The 14,528-nt window shown below is 38.8% G+C and overlaps 1 pseudogene; it reads right to left on the bottom strand.

Moving 5' to 3' along the window:
- Window positions 1-8,896: 8,896 nt before the first annotated feature.
- Window positions 8,897-14,528, bottom strand: part of LOC129422194 (protein NLRC3-like) — a 139,608-nt pseudogene continuing 133,976 nt past the window's right edge.

Here is a 14,528-nt window from a genome sequence, read left to right as displayed (position 1 = left end):
CACAAAGTGCTCAGCTGATTCATGAAAATAAAACTGTAGAATTGTCACAGCTATGTTGAGCTGACAGTAAATATGTGATGGTTTGTTAGAAAAATACATTTGAATAAAGTTTTGTTTCATATGGGATTCACTTCAATACGTTTTCATTTATTGTGATGGTTTTATTCATTCATTTTTTATTCATTTTTCCTGTCGTTTTAAGTAATACAAGAGATTGCTTCACTAAAATGTATATAATCACATTGCCTGCATTGTCTAGTTTGTATTCAAGCACAGCTGTCATCTGACAATAGATATTAAATTACAATCTGCTTGTTTTACTTATTTTGTCCCCTACAAAGTAATGTGTAATATATCTGTAACACTGTTACAGATCAAGTTACTGATGCAATCAGGTGTTAGTGCACCTGTCCCTCATACACACGCATACGTTTTCATGGCTGTTATTAGGTTTGTTCGAGTTTATGCCTCGCTGTAAGAACCAACAGCTGGATGACATCAAAGTACCGTGAGAGCGATTCCAGAAATCATACGGAGAAGTCTGATTTCTAGTTGCTCTCGCGGTATTGTGATGTCAATCTCCTGTCGGTTCTTGTGGTTCCGAATGAACTCGAACAAGTCTACTACGTCATATGTCACATGATAACGTCAACATGGCGAATGCTGTACATACTTAACGCGAACGTACATACTGCCTTAGCGCACGTTAAGTAGGTACCCAATGAAATTCAGTACCTACACATTAAGTATGCGATTTCGGATTCAGCCTAAATCTGTAAGTTTGGCACATTTGGCAGCATCCTCCTCCTCTCAGACGCGTATTGTTACGGTAGGGCCGGCCCAGCCTACCGGAGAAAAGTTTAGGAAAAGACGTGCTAAAGACCGAACCAACTCTATGGGAGGGGAGGGGAAAACTCCTTCACATGGTACAACCCATGCAGAGGCTGCGCGCTGCAGTGTCAATGCGAAACGTGTGAAGTGTCATTTAAGAGAAGATAGACTCACTAACGTGACAAATGTAAAAAAAAAAAACTCGACCGGCCCAAAAGTGAAGCGGCCCACTGGGAATTCTCCCGGTTCTCCCGATTACCCACTCCGGGCCTGTCGTGGCCACACATGAGAAGGAGGAACTCCCAAATTTGGTTTTATGTTTTGGAAGGCTACACTCCCCCCTTGTTACACTTCTAGTTGTTCGCACTGAATTTTCAGAGCAAAGTGTTACAAACTTTTGCAAAGGAGGAGCAGTAGCACCACCATGTATGATTTTATGAAGCAAGGTCACATTTGAGTGTTTTATTAAATTATTCATGCTAAGTATGTCATATTTAGCAAGTATTTGACAATGATGATAAGAACGAGTTTTCTTATCATGGACCTTGAGACAGTTTTTAAACACAGATTCTAATGGTTTTAAAACTGATTTGCATGCCTGAGACCATGATGTAATACAGTACGTAAGGTGAGGAATAATCATTGCATTTAAATAAATACAAGATGCTTCAGTGGTAAGAGAGTTTCTAATGTATCTAAAATTTACTAAATTAAATTTTAATTTATTACATAATTTTTTAACATGTCCTTTAAAACTAAGTGTTGGATCCAGAGTTACCCCTAAATATTTAAATCTATCTACATGTTTAATACATTGGCCATTTACTAAAACTTCTGGATAAGTCTTAAGTGTAGACCGGTTTGTAAAAAACATAGTTACAGTTTTTTCAATATTTAACGCAAGACATGAATCCTGTAACCAATTACTAACCTTGCTCATAACGCTTGATAGCTTTTTCGCTACGTCTGTTGCATTTCTACCATGGGTATATAATACCGTGTCATCAGCATACATAACAATATTTACACCCTTGCAAACCAAAGGCAAATCATTGATATATAAGCAAAACAACAATGGCCCCAGAATCGACCCCTGTGGAACGCCAACAGTAAAAACAAGAGACGTAGACAATTTGCTATTTATTTGAACACTTTGTTCTCGATCTAACAAATAAGATTTTATCCATTTTTGAACATTAAAAGAGATATCATATTTGGCCAATTTATGTATTAGTACATCGTGATTAACCGTATCAAAGGCCTTGCGTAAATCTAAGAAGTAAAATCACCACTCCTCCTTGATCTAGGCTAGATTTAATCTCCTCGATGAAATAACAACATGCAGTTTCAGTAGAATGTTTTTTTCTGAAGCCAAATTGCATCGGATGGAGAAGGGACTTAGAGTACAAATATGCTGTTAATTGTTCTACAACAATTTTTTCAATAACCTTTGATGCAGCTGGAAGAATACTAATGGGTCGGTAATTAGAAACTACTTGAGTATCCCCAGATTTATACACTGGGGTGACTATGGCAGGCTTAAGCACACTAGGAAAAACATTTTCACTGAAAGACTTGTTTATTATCATCGTTAAAGGCATCATAATAGATGTCTTGTATTGTTTTAAAAAAGCTGTATCACAACCATATATATCTTTAGCTTTACTATTTGATAGTGATAAAATTGCATGTTCAACTTTTCCTGTGTTAACTAAGAAAAACTTAAAAAAAGAAGAATCATTACAGGTTAAGGGTTGTGTACATCGAGTAATTGGTTTACTTAAACTCAGTTCTCGCACCGAATTTATAAAATAATCGTTAAAACATTCCCCAATAATCTGATCATTTTCCTGGATACAACCATCCATCTTGAGTTTTAAATGTTTATTTGCTGATTTTTCCCTCCCCAGTAATTTATCAATACTCTTCCATAAATTTCTTGAATTTCCTTTTGCCTCACTAATAACATTAAGAAAAAAATTTGCCCTAGCCTTTCTAAGTTGTTGTGTAACTTTATTTCTTAAGCTTTTAAAAATCAGATGATCAGTATTTAATTTTGATTTTAAAAACTTTTTCAGAGAAGCATCCCTTTTTTTTTTATTAATTCCCAAAGATTTGTATTTAACCAGGGTAAGTTATATTTTTTATTTGTTTTCTTGCCCCTTTCCCTGGTATACTTTAATATAATGCCTTTAATGGTTGATATTAATTCAGCGCAAGCTGGCTCACAAGGCAAACTGCCAATGATGTCATGCCAGTTTATTTGCTTTATATCGTTTTCAATAAAGGCCATGTCCTTTGGAGCAATAAATGGCATTGATTTTCCCTTTACAGAATTCAGATTTTTAAAACGTGTTTTTGATAATTTTCTAGAGACCAACGTGAGATTATGATCTGATAACCCAGTAATAAGGTTATAGGTCTTTTTAATTCTATCAGGTTTGTTTGTAAAAATTAAGTCTAAAAGTGTTTGGGAAGATTTTGTTACTCTGGTGGGCTTATTAATCATCTGCGTCATTTGAAAAGTTTGTGCAATATCTTTAAGCTTTTTCCTACGCATTTTATCTTGCCAGTTCAAGTTAAAATCTCCCATAAGGATAACTTCCATTTTCCCATATTGTTTAAGTATGACATTTAAGTAATCATAAAAATCATTTGTGGCAGTAGGAGGGCGATAAACTGCAAAAACAGCAAAGCTCATTTGGGGTGATAGTGTTAGTTTTACCTCCACACATTCCAAATTATTTTCCGGGAGGACTATTTGCTGACTTTGAATACTATCTTTCACATATATCAGAACTCCGCCCCCTTTCCCTTTTTTTCTATCTCGTCTTTATACATTGTATCCAGGAATATTAAAAATAGATAGCGGAGTTGTCGAGGTTAACCAAGTCTCTGTGAGGCATAAATAATCAATATTTGAATCCGTCAGTAAATGTTCAAGTTGTTCAGACTTTGAAATAATGCTCCGGATGTTCAGATGTCCACCAAACATACCTTTCGGTTTAGTTTTTGCGTCCCACAGCACACTCGCATGATTTACAGTCTGGAACAGTTTCATCTGCTGCTGTTTGATGGAAGATACAGTTTGCGTGGTAATTGTTGAAGATCTGTGCAGGAACGATGTTATTGCCATTTGGGCAGTATTACTACCAGGCCTGATGTTTGTTGGAAGAATATTACCTTGAGTTTCTTCTCCGGCACACTTCGCCGATCTTGAGATGCCAGGGTCAGCTGATTGACAGATATCCGAAACCCTCGGTCCAGGATTTGAATGTACGTCCCCGCACAAAAGAAGTATAGCGCAAAGCCCGATGTCTGGTCCCGGCTTTGTTGACACAGTTGTAGAGTGTACATGCATCTCACTTTGCACGCGCCTCGCTCGACCGTCATCAAAAACTCTTGAGTATAGGATGTACTGGCTCCACGAGTCCACCGGCATGCCAACAGCGAATTCACCAGGTGAGTCCAATTGTGCACGTTTAGAAGCAGAACACAAACTCCCCGATATTTGTGTGCCCATCAAGAGAAACAATTGCATCACGAAAGTAATATGACGAAAAGGCGTTTTAACAAAATCTTTAAATCTCTGAGGCACCCAGATTTCATGTCGCATTTTATAATATCCTGGCGGTTTCCCAGTATGATTTAGGAGAGGTAAGACAGCAGTACCTGCCGTGCTGCGTTTACCTGCCGCCATTTTTTTGAAAACGACGACAGTGGGGCTTCCGGTCTTAGTCAAATGGGTTGGCACGTATGGTCGGGTTGCGATTTTGGCGCTTTCATGTGTCTTGTGAATAGTATGCCATACAGACCCGTTTGCCACTGAACCTGCATTAACCCCTTTGCAATCCTGCTATATTTTGCAAAAACGCCTAAAAAAAACATACCCAAAGTAAATTGCATACTGTTCTTGAAGTATTTGGAGTATATGCATGGTTTTGATGTCTTTTGAAAGGTGAGACTCTGAGGTTTGTTTCTATACAGTCAGAATCACTGTAAGTCTTACTGTTATAAAGTAATAGAATTTTAAACACACTGAAAGAGAGGAAAAAAATATTCCGCCTACTTTTTTTTTGTAAACAGTTGCCTGCAGAGGACTAATAATGGGGAGCTATTAGCTGGAAAACACATTGGGATCATAGCATGAAGCCTTACAAAGCTTTACCAAGCAAATTTGATTACAATATCTTAGAAAATGTGTCTTTTTCACATGTTTATCCAAGTTTATGTCTAGGCGGCCTTCTATAAAGGGCACTTGGAGACACCAAATGGCCCTTTGTAACCATTGACATAAAATGCTGTTTTTCTTGAATGCTTCAATGTACAATCATATTTTTGGGCTCTAATGAAAGTTTACACTTAGAGCTACTCTATTTCATGTCCAAATTCACTGTCAATAATTGCTGACACATAGTAAATGAAGCATAAACACTTTATAGTGTTGAAAAAAACTATATTCTTGAAACTATACTTGTAAAAATAAAGATACAAAACAAGTTCTATAGTAATAAAATACTTTTAATATTAGAAAAACCACAATCTAAATATATAAATGTATATAAAAAACTATTTAGAAATTTTACAATATTACAGGTTATTGGCAACATGCCACTCGTTATTACAATCACGGCTTGGCAAAAAGCACAAAGGCACATCACATGAAGAACATTTTACAGTAGTCTTTGCATGGCAGTGCCTGCACCTTAGACGAACTGTGGTGCCGTCTCCACTAATATGCAAAGGCTTGTGATGTGCTCTGTGTGAAGTGGGCGATGGAGCGGGTATGTCAGCAACCGCTGCCAGCTACTCACTAGTGTCTCCCTAAATGCCTTCTGGTGCATTGGCACCTCCCCTTTACCTTTTGTGATATGCTTGTAAATCAGTAAGGCATTCACAGTGGCAATGTCTTAGAAATGATAAAAAAGGTCTTATACCAATTCTGGGTTTTGTGGATCAGTTTATAATAGCTGATTAGGGCATTGGAAAGGTCCACTCCAGCATGCACCTGTAAGACAGATACAACAACATTGAGTCACATATTTTTTTCATTTATAATCTATATTCTACTATTTTACTTTCATAAAGTAACGCAGAAGCACAGAAGCACACACACACAGGAACACACACACACACACGCAAATACGGGCACAAATACCTGTGCATGAGCGCATACAAACACACTCTTGCAAGAGCCCACCTAACAAAACACGCATCCACACTCAAACCTCAGTACCAACAGTAAAATGTTTCATAATACAATAAAGCACTTACTTATAATCTATATTCTACTATTTTACTTGCATAAAGTAACGCAGCAGCACACAAAGACACACACGCAAATACGGGCACAAATACCTGTGCATGAGCGCATACACACTCGTGCAGGGGCTCACCAAACAAAACACGCATTCAAACTCAAACCTCAGTACCAACAGTAAAATATGTTTTATAATAGAGCACTTACTTATAATCTATATACTACTATTTTACTTGCATAAAGTAACGCAGAAGCACACACAGACACACACATGCAAACATGGGCACAGATACCTGTGCATGAGCGCATACAAACACACTCATGCAGGGGCTCACCAAACAAAACACGCATCCAAACTCAAACCTCAGTACCAACAGTAAAATATGTTTTATAATACAATAAAGCACTTACTTGTCGAGAGTGACGTCTCCCCCATCCAAAAAATCTCTTCCGCTACTGGGTCGACGGAGGAAACGCTCTCTTCGTCTGAAACGTCTTCCTCCAACAAATCACTCTCACGCCTGGTACACTGCTCGACAACTTCTTCAAGTGAAAAGTTTCTTTTACTTGCTCTTTTCGACATTGTAAAACTTTTTAGACGCTCAATGCTTTCCTAGCACAGCGTTAGCAGCTTTAGCGCACGGCCGCTAGTCACTGTTGGGATTTACGCACACAGAGCGCACCAAACAAGTGTATGTTTGTGCACGACCAATCGGGTTACAGGTTGAATCTTTCTAGGGAAGCTTTGTGTCAATCTTTTCAGAATCTTATTGGCTATCAGATACGCCCGTCATTTGCAAACTTTGACGCGACAGGATCAATCTATTAGGGGAAGGTCCCATCCTCGCGCAAGGGCGTTCCTTGCGTATTCTTGCCTGTTGTCACCTCTGAGAAGCACCTATTCGCTCAAATGAGGTGTCAATCAAAAGGGCAGAGTTCAGCGGCCATTTTGACATGAACAAATCTGCAATGTTTACAAGTGAAGAGACGCTACACGACCGAATGCGTCGGAGATTTGGTAGATTTGTTGGCTGTTTGTAAATGATACTACTATGTTCCTTGGATGTTTATTGACATATACATGTGCTGTGGACTAAATATTTCACTTAATTGGATTTACTGGACCCTTCAGAGTGTAACTACACCGTTTTTGTTGGAATTTTATGGATCTTTGGACTACAAGAAGGCGTTATAGGTCAGTTTACTCATTTTCATACCCTGTTTGTAAGCTGGTTTTTTGGTTGTTGGTTGTTTGACAAACACTCTGATTGCACTGACTGTGTTGACTGTATCTTAAAATGGTTTACATCGTTCGAATCACAAGAATCTCAGCTTTTTAATGATATATGATGTGTTTAGGTTTGTCTTTTTTAAGTTGTTGTATTTCCCAATGTTATCAACCAAAACACACGCAGTGTGCCGCCGACGGTACACCGGATTCGGATCAGGTTAACGACGACAGTGGGGCCTCCAGCCTTAGTCAAACGGGTTGACACGTATGGTCAGGTTGCGATGTTGGCGTTTTCTTGTGATCTTGTAAATAGTATGCAATATAGACCCGTTTGCCACTGAACCTGCATTAACGACGACAGTGGGGTTACAGGCCTTAGTCAAACGGGTCGACAGGTTTCATTTTCTCTTAAACATCGGAAGGTGACCCTTAGTTACCATATATACCATCGCAGTGGGCCCCCAATTTGCAAAATCCTCAACTGTGGATAATATAATTATGCCACAATAGTTAGTCTGTCTGAAACTAAGCTGATTAAACCACATCACTGTGTGACACTTGCATTACATGTGAACGGCCCCTACGCTAATATGATTTTGTTTTTTCTCCCTGTCTCGTCCTCGACCCTGAAGACAATGGGACAAACAGACCCAGTTCCGGTAGATGTGAAAGTCGACACACCTCTGATCTACTGGTCGTCCTTCAATGTGATGCCCAGCTGATGCCTGACCAACGACCACCGGCAGGACCCGCTTAATCTCCTTATCCGTTTATATGTGTGTATATACATGTATATCTCCCAAGGGTTTTTCCCTCCTAGGACTTTTTATTTTTTATTTCCTCGGCTAAACAACCCGGGGTTTTTGTTTTTTTTCTCCTAGGGGTTTTTTTACCCCGGGGAGGTAGCCTGCTTGGGCTTAACTTAGCTTCTTCTCCTAGACGTTACATTAGTAATACGCTCGCTCATAATGTTGAGTCATAGCCGCAGCAAATTTGACTGCTTATGCTATTGTGTATTATGTTGTGCTATCTGTCGTTTTTCTGTGCTTTTACTGCTTCTATTAATGTAAAGCTGCTTTGAAACAATTGAGTATTGTGAAAAGCGCTATATAAATAAAATTGAATTGAATTGAATCAGTTGATCTTCCAAAGGTTGGAAAACTTAGTTTTAAATGATCATTCATGACAGAAGAGGCCAGGGGTATTATAGCTGCAGTTACTGAAGGTGTAGGCAATGATGGAGTAGAAGAAATATGTGTTGCAGGCAGTAATATACTTTGCTGAGAGGCTGTGGTCACTTCCTTCTTGTGGAGTTTAACTAAATGAGTCATCTCTGCACATAAATCTGTAAACTGATCATTTAGAGTGTTCAGTTGTGTGCTGCAGTGAGTAATCTCCTTGGAAAGCTGTTCACATTCCTTTTTCGTATCCCTCTGTGTGTCCTGTATATCATTCCATAACTCCAACTGGAACTGTTCCACCATGAAGCGAACTTCTGAAGTTATGGTATGTTCAATTTTCTTCATTACTTTCATTAATTTAATCAAATGTTCTGTACATTCTTCCTCCTGTCGTCAATGTGCAGTTATAGATTCCGAGAGATGCTGATGGTTGGCCTCCATTTTTGTGGTCAACATATCCAGTTTACCATCCCGAAGGGCAGTGGTTTCTGTGGCTACTTTCGTGAGTTCCTTCACCGCTCTATCCTGTTGTTTTAAAGAGTTAAAGAGGTAGTCCCAGTTTCCTTGTAGATGAGCAGACAACTGATAAATGTCCTTTCCAGGAGTCGCAAGGGTGCCAGGTAAATCATGTTGTGCCACCGGCGGGGATAATGAAATTCCAATGGAGGTGCATGACTGCATGGGATCTGGTGATAAAGTCTCACCTCCTGATGGTGAGGTAGTAAACAGTACTTGGGGCTTTGGAAAAAGACTGCTAAACTGAGTGGGTGTAGAATGACCCACATGGGTAACGGGCACAATTGGTGGAGGATAAGTTCTTAGAGGCCGTTGGTGCAGTTGCCTAGAAGGCCAGACTGGGGTGGCTATGTTGGGGGGTCAATCTCCATGATGTCTGTGGAGGCGTAGCCATTTTGGTTTATGTAAGAAGGGGCTAACTTAAATGACAAAGAAAAAAAAATTGTGGGCAGCAGGGTATGTGGGGGGGGGGGCAACACCAGCAATGCTGGCAAGATGTGACTGTTTGGCAAAAGCAGACCTGCCAACCTTGGAAAATTTTTTTGAGTAGCAACTTACTGCAGCGGCGCGGCGCGAGGTCAGGCACATTTGCTGATCAGTAGTGATTGAGTTCACATGCTTACTTATGACTTATTACTACAACTTATTACTAAGCAAATTGTTCCCACTCACCACCATATCTAGTCTTTCAACATACAAGTAGGCTATGAAGAAATCATTTAATGAAAAGGCAACCTCCAAAAATGTGCTTATGGCATATGTCTTAAATACATGGGACATTATAAATAACAAAGAATCAACAAATAGCATGCTATGTCCTTGCTTTATATTCCAGCAGGCACGTTGACATGAACCTCTAATGGGGCACAGCAAGCCTACCACTACTTTTTCTTTAACATACCTAACATGAACAGTATTACTATGTTTTAATGCATAAATGCCATGTTAGCAAATGTGCATTCTACAGTACTGATGATAATGAGTCTTTTACACAAATTTACAATAACATTACTTAGCTGCTACTACAATAAAAAACATATGTGGATGATCATTTTGTGTATTTTATCAGCATAGTGTTTAAACCTGCTGAAAAAACAGCATAAACCAGCATGATTCCCATGCTGGTTTAGCTGGTGGACACCAGCATACAGCACCAAAACACAACATTGTCTTGGTGGTGCTGGTATGCTGATGATGACCACCAGCTAAACCAGCACCAAATCATCATGAGAATTAAGCTGGTCTATGCTGGTCACCAGCAAACCAGCAAAAAAACACAACATATGCTGGTCTTGCTGGTATACTGCTTTTTTTCAGCAGTGATGCCAACTGTTTATGTAGTGTCCTAAAGTAGATCTAGTGAACTAAACAGTAATGTCATATCTGACAATACAGAACAGTACACAAACATTGATTTTCTCAGCAATAAAGCAAACCTCTATACTTGGTTTTGACTGGCTGAGCATATAGTTCGTTTTACCTCCCTCATCATCTATACTTTTTGCTTCTATTTCCCTGCTCTGCACAAAAAATCTGATGTACATCGACAGGAGCCAGTAACAATCGAGTAAGAATAAGATTGATTTAAATTCAGAAGCGTACTTTTGTTTTGTCATGTTTTCTCGCGTGCCTCACATCACATGCTCTGAGTGAGCGGCGGCAGAGTGCTACAAAAAGTAAACACAGAGGCTCCGCTCGCGGACATCGATTTCTGCGTGCTCGCGCCAGTTTGTCTTGTGGGACTGCAACGTGTTTACAAGCGTGAATTACGGTTCATATAGCTCAGTTTTTTTGGCGCGATTAACAATGTAAATGAATATACTGGCAAATAAAGTAAAAACTTAAACTTGAGGCACAACATAGGACACTGGGTACAACAGATTTACACTGGGGCACGTACAACAGTAAAAGGCGTCTAGACGCTCCTGGTTGGCAGGCTTATTACAATGGATCCAATTCACAATTCCCATACCCTGCCCATTTACCTTTAAAAACGGTGTTTAGAACCATCCTCCCTTGTAAAACAAGTCACAGTATGAAGATGGACCGGGATGAAAAACAATTTCGTTATTTTCGTTATTCGCTTCGACGGCTCCCCGCTCTCCGCTTTGAAGAGTTTAAAACTAGCGCTATGATTGGTCGACGTCGTCTTTTCCCAACAGGTTGCTGCCCAATGCGGTTACACAGATAGACGAGTTGCCTAGTGCGCAAATGCACATACAGTTTAACTCAAAGCCATCACTGGCTTTTCGCGTATTTTGAAGTGACAAATCGTAGCAGCGTAGTTTGATGTCTAAATGCGTATCTGTTACGCAAAATGCGTAAAGGTTGGCAGGTCTGCAAAAGGCGAATGTTAAGGGAAAAATGTTGGGTTTGAAGGGGATTGAAAGAAAAAAATAAAAATAATAAATTCAAGAAACAGTGTTTGTACAGTGTTTAGAGTACACAATTTCAATTTACATGACACACAACAACAATTCCCATAGAATTATCTCAATAATTGAGGATTTGCTCAGGTATTTTCACAGATTACACAACCATTTCCATTGTAAATCACCCTTAAATCACCACAACTTTAAACCCACAGTTTCACAGTCTTCAAATACACATTTACTCTCAAATACACTTTTATGTTTAGTACCCCTTTAAGCACAATCACAAAATACCAGGGAAGAAAAGGGAAAAAACAAACCTTCAAACAAACATTCAAAACACATACAATATACATTCCATACAAATTATTCCACAATTATTTCAAATAATACCCAAATGTATGAACAATACAAGGGCAACTTGTGGTTACAATAGAAGTGTTATTAGGTCAAAGAGTTCAAATCTTCAGAGGGCATTTTGGCATTTTTTGGGGTGCAATAAATTCAATCAATGTCCGTCAAAACCAAGAGGGTCCCTGTTCCTATGTAACAGTGGCCGGCCCTACTAAGAAAAGTTTTTCCAATAGGAGTTTGTTCGGGCGCCAGACAAGCATGAACTGGTCAAAAACAAAATTTGTTTACCACGAATAGCTCTGATGGCGACTGTTACACATCCTAGTGATATAACGACCATTGGATTGGGTGAATATTATAATAAAGCACCCCAACAAAGTAACTCACTAGGACACAGAAGTACACTTTCAAAAATATTTGAGTGTATTTACATTTGCAACACAAGTGTAAGACATGAGATGGACACAATACACCAGTACTTCAAAAATAGAAGATAATAAAAGCATTGATACTACTAATACCAATACTAAAACACCAACAAGAAAACAGGAAAATATATATACATAAACAAAAAAAAAATGGTGTGTGGTTTGTGTGTGTGTGTGTGTGTGTTTAAGTTTACACCCCACAAAGATAGGAATACCAGTGTTTTTGTGACCTTGTGGGGACATTTTGATGTCCCCATGAGGAAACAAGCTTATAAATCAAACAAAATGATGTTTCTTGAAAATGTGAAGTAGGAGAAGGGTTTCTGTGATGGTTGGGATTAGGGAATGGGGTAGGTTAGGGGAATTGAATATACAGTTTGTACAGTATAAAATGCATTACGCCTATGGAATGTTCCCACAAAACATGGAAACCAGAATGTGTGTGTGTGTAAGTTCATTTGTGTGTGTGTAAGTTTACACCAGTTCACCGTTATTTAATGGCAATGGGGGGAAAGGTAATGTTGTTCTGAGAAAGGTAAATTGGGTTCGAGCCACAGAGAGGTTATTTGGTTTCTGCCATTATCCAGAAACAGTTTCACCGTGTGTGTGTGGATACCTGACGTCTTGTTGATTTGGCGTTGCCGCAGTTTCACTCAGCAGTCGCCTCAACGCGGTCCAGCAATCACAACACTTTATCCAAATGAGACCCGCCACAGACGCGCACACAGCGTCTCCGTTGCGGCGTCGTTCAAGCCTCACAAATCCATAATCCAGCGTTTTAAGCACTCGGGGATTCCAGATTCATCCCACGCCAGGAAACACGCATACTGGCGTTCACAACAATTAGGTGTCACAGCCGAACTTTTCCTCTCCACTCGATCAATAACAAACGTCTCAGACACTTACTTCCTCATCCCACACCACGACGAATGACGACACTGGCAAACCGGCCTGTAGTATATCTGTATATCCCCATTTTGTGAATGAAAACTCCCTTATATGCTCGTCACTTCCACTCATGTAGCTGACGTAGTAGCGTCATTACGTCATGATTCACGTTACAAATGGCAAAATACAATGAATGATTAAAAGGGTAGGGACTTCAGTTTTGCCACAGTACAACCAGCCGACTGTTAACACAAAATAAACCTCTGAGTGATACAAGTCCTGATCATCCTGTCAGCGTTTATTCAGTGATAACAACCGGTTGGATGTTCATTTCCCTTACTTAATATTTGGATTAAATTACAGAAAATGTTCCTATATCTGATTTTCAAGCATAATTTGCACATAGCACTCAATGTACTGAAAACATAAAAGTAATTTTTGTTTAATGATTTATTCAATTATGTTCTAATAATGGCTTAGTTAACATATAGTTATTAACATTAAGTGTTTCCTGCATCACTTTTCAGTAGATAACAAAAGTTATTATGTATTTTATTATTTTTCATTATGTTTTTCAATCTATCAATTAAATGAAGTCACTGAATCAGTTTTTACTAAAGAAATTATTTGTGTAGTTAAAAAATATTAATCTTAAATCAGTATTATCACTGTCAGATTTATTGTCCTCACTTGAAAATGCAGTTAAATAATAACACTTACTGTAGTTTCTCCAGTTTACAGCGTGAATCCTTCAGTACATCAGAGAGCAGCTTCACTCCTGAATCTCCTGGTTTATTACGGCTCAGATTCAGATCTCTCAGATGTGAGGGGTTTGATCTCAGAGCTGAAGCCAAAGCAACAAAACCTTCATCTGTAATACTGCAGCCATTCAGCCTACAGAGAGTGAAGAACATGAATGATCTCTCAAATTTCTGTCTAAACTTCAGGATGAGTGTTTGTGTGACCTGAGAAAAAAAATGTCAACTTGTTTCTATGAGCATTACTATGTATTTACATTATTCAATTCATTGTATTTCAATAGACCTTTTGCGAGTAGACATCACAGTTACATCACTGCAAGCTGCGCGCCCAATGTGGTGGCAGAAAAACAGTGGAAATTAATTAAACACAATTAAAACGAGCAAGATAACTCAATAGAAAATGTCTTCTTGTGCTGTCGAGTGTCAGAATAGGAATGCCAAAAAAGATGACCTTTCTTTTTATAGAATACCGTCGTCGAAGACACCATTTGAAGATGGTGTTTATGATTGCAATAAGCCCTTAAACAGACAGACTGGAGTGATGAAATAATCTGGAATACTATTAAAAATTAGAATAGAAAATAATTCGAGAAGATGTCCGGTGTTCTGTCGAAGTCTGATCCCTCTATGTGTTTCTTATAGCATTTTTAGTACGTTACGTTCATAATTTATTTAGAAAGATTTTAGATTTGAATGGGTTATACTG

Source organism: Misgurnus anguillicaudatus, unplaced genomic scaffold, assembly GCF_027580225.2.
Source record: "Misgurnus anguillicaudatus unplaced genomic scaffold, ASM2758022v2 HiC_scaffold_34, whole genome shotgun sequence".
In the NCBI taxonomy this organism is placed as follows: domain Eukaryota; kingdom Metazoa; phylum Chordata; class Actinopteri; order Cypriniformes; family Cobitidae; genus Misgurnus; species Misgurnus anguillicaudatus.
Note: the sequence above shows the minus strand (reverse complement) of the source record. Positions and strands in the feature narration are given on the sequence as shown.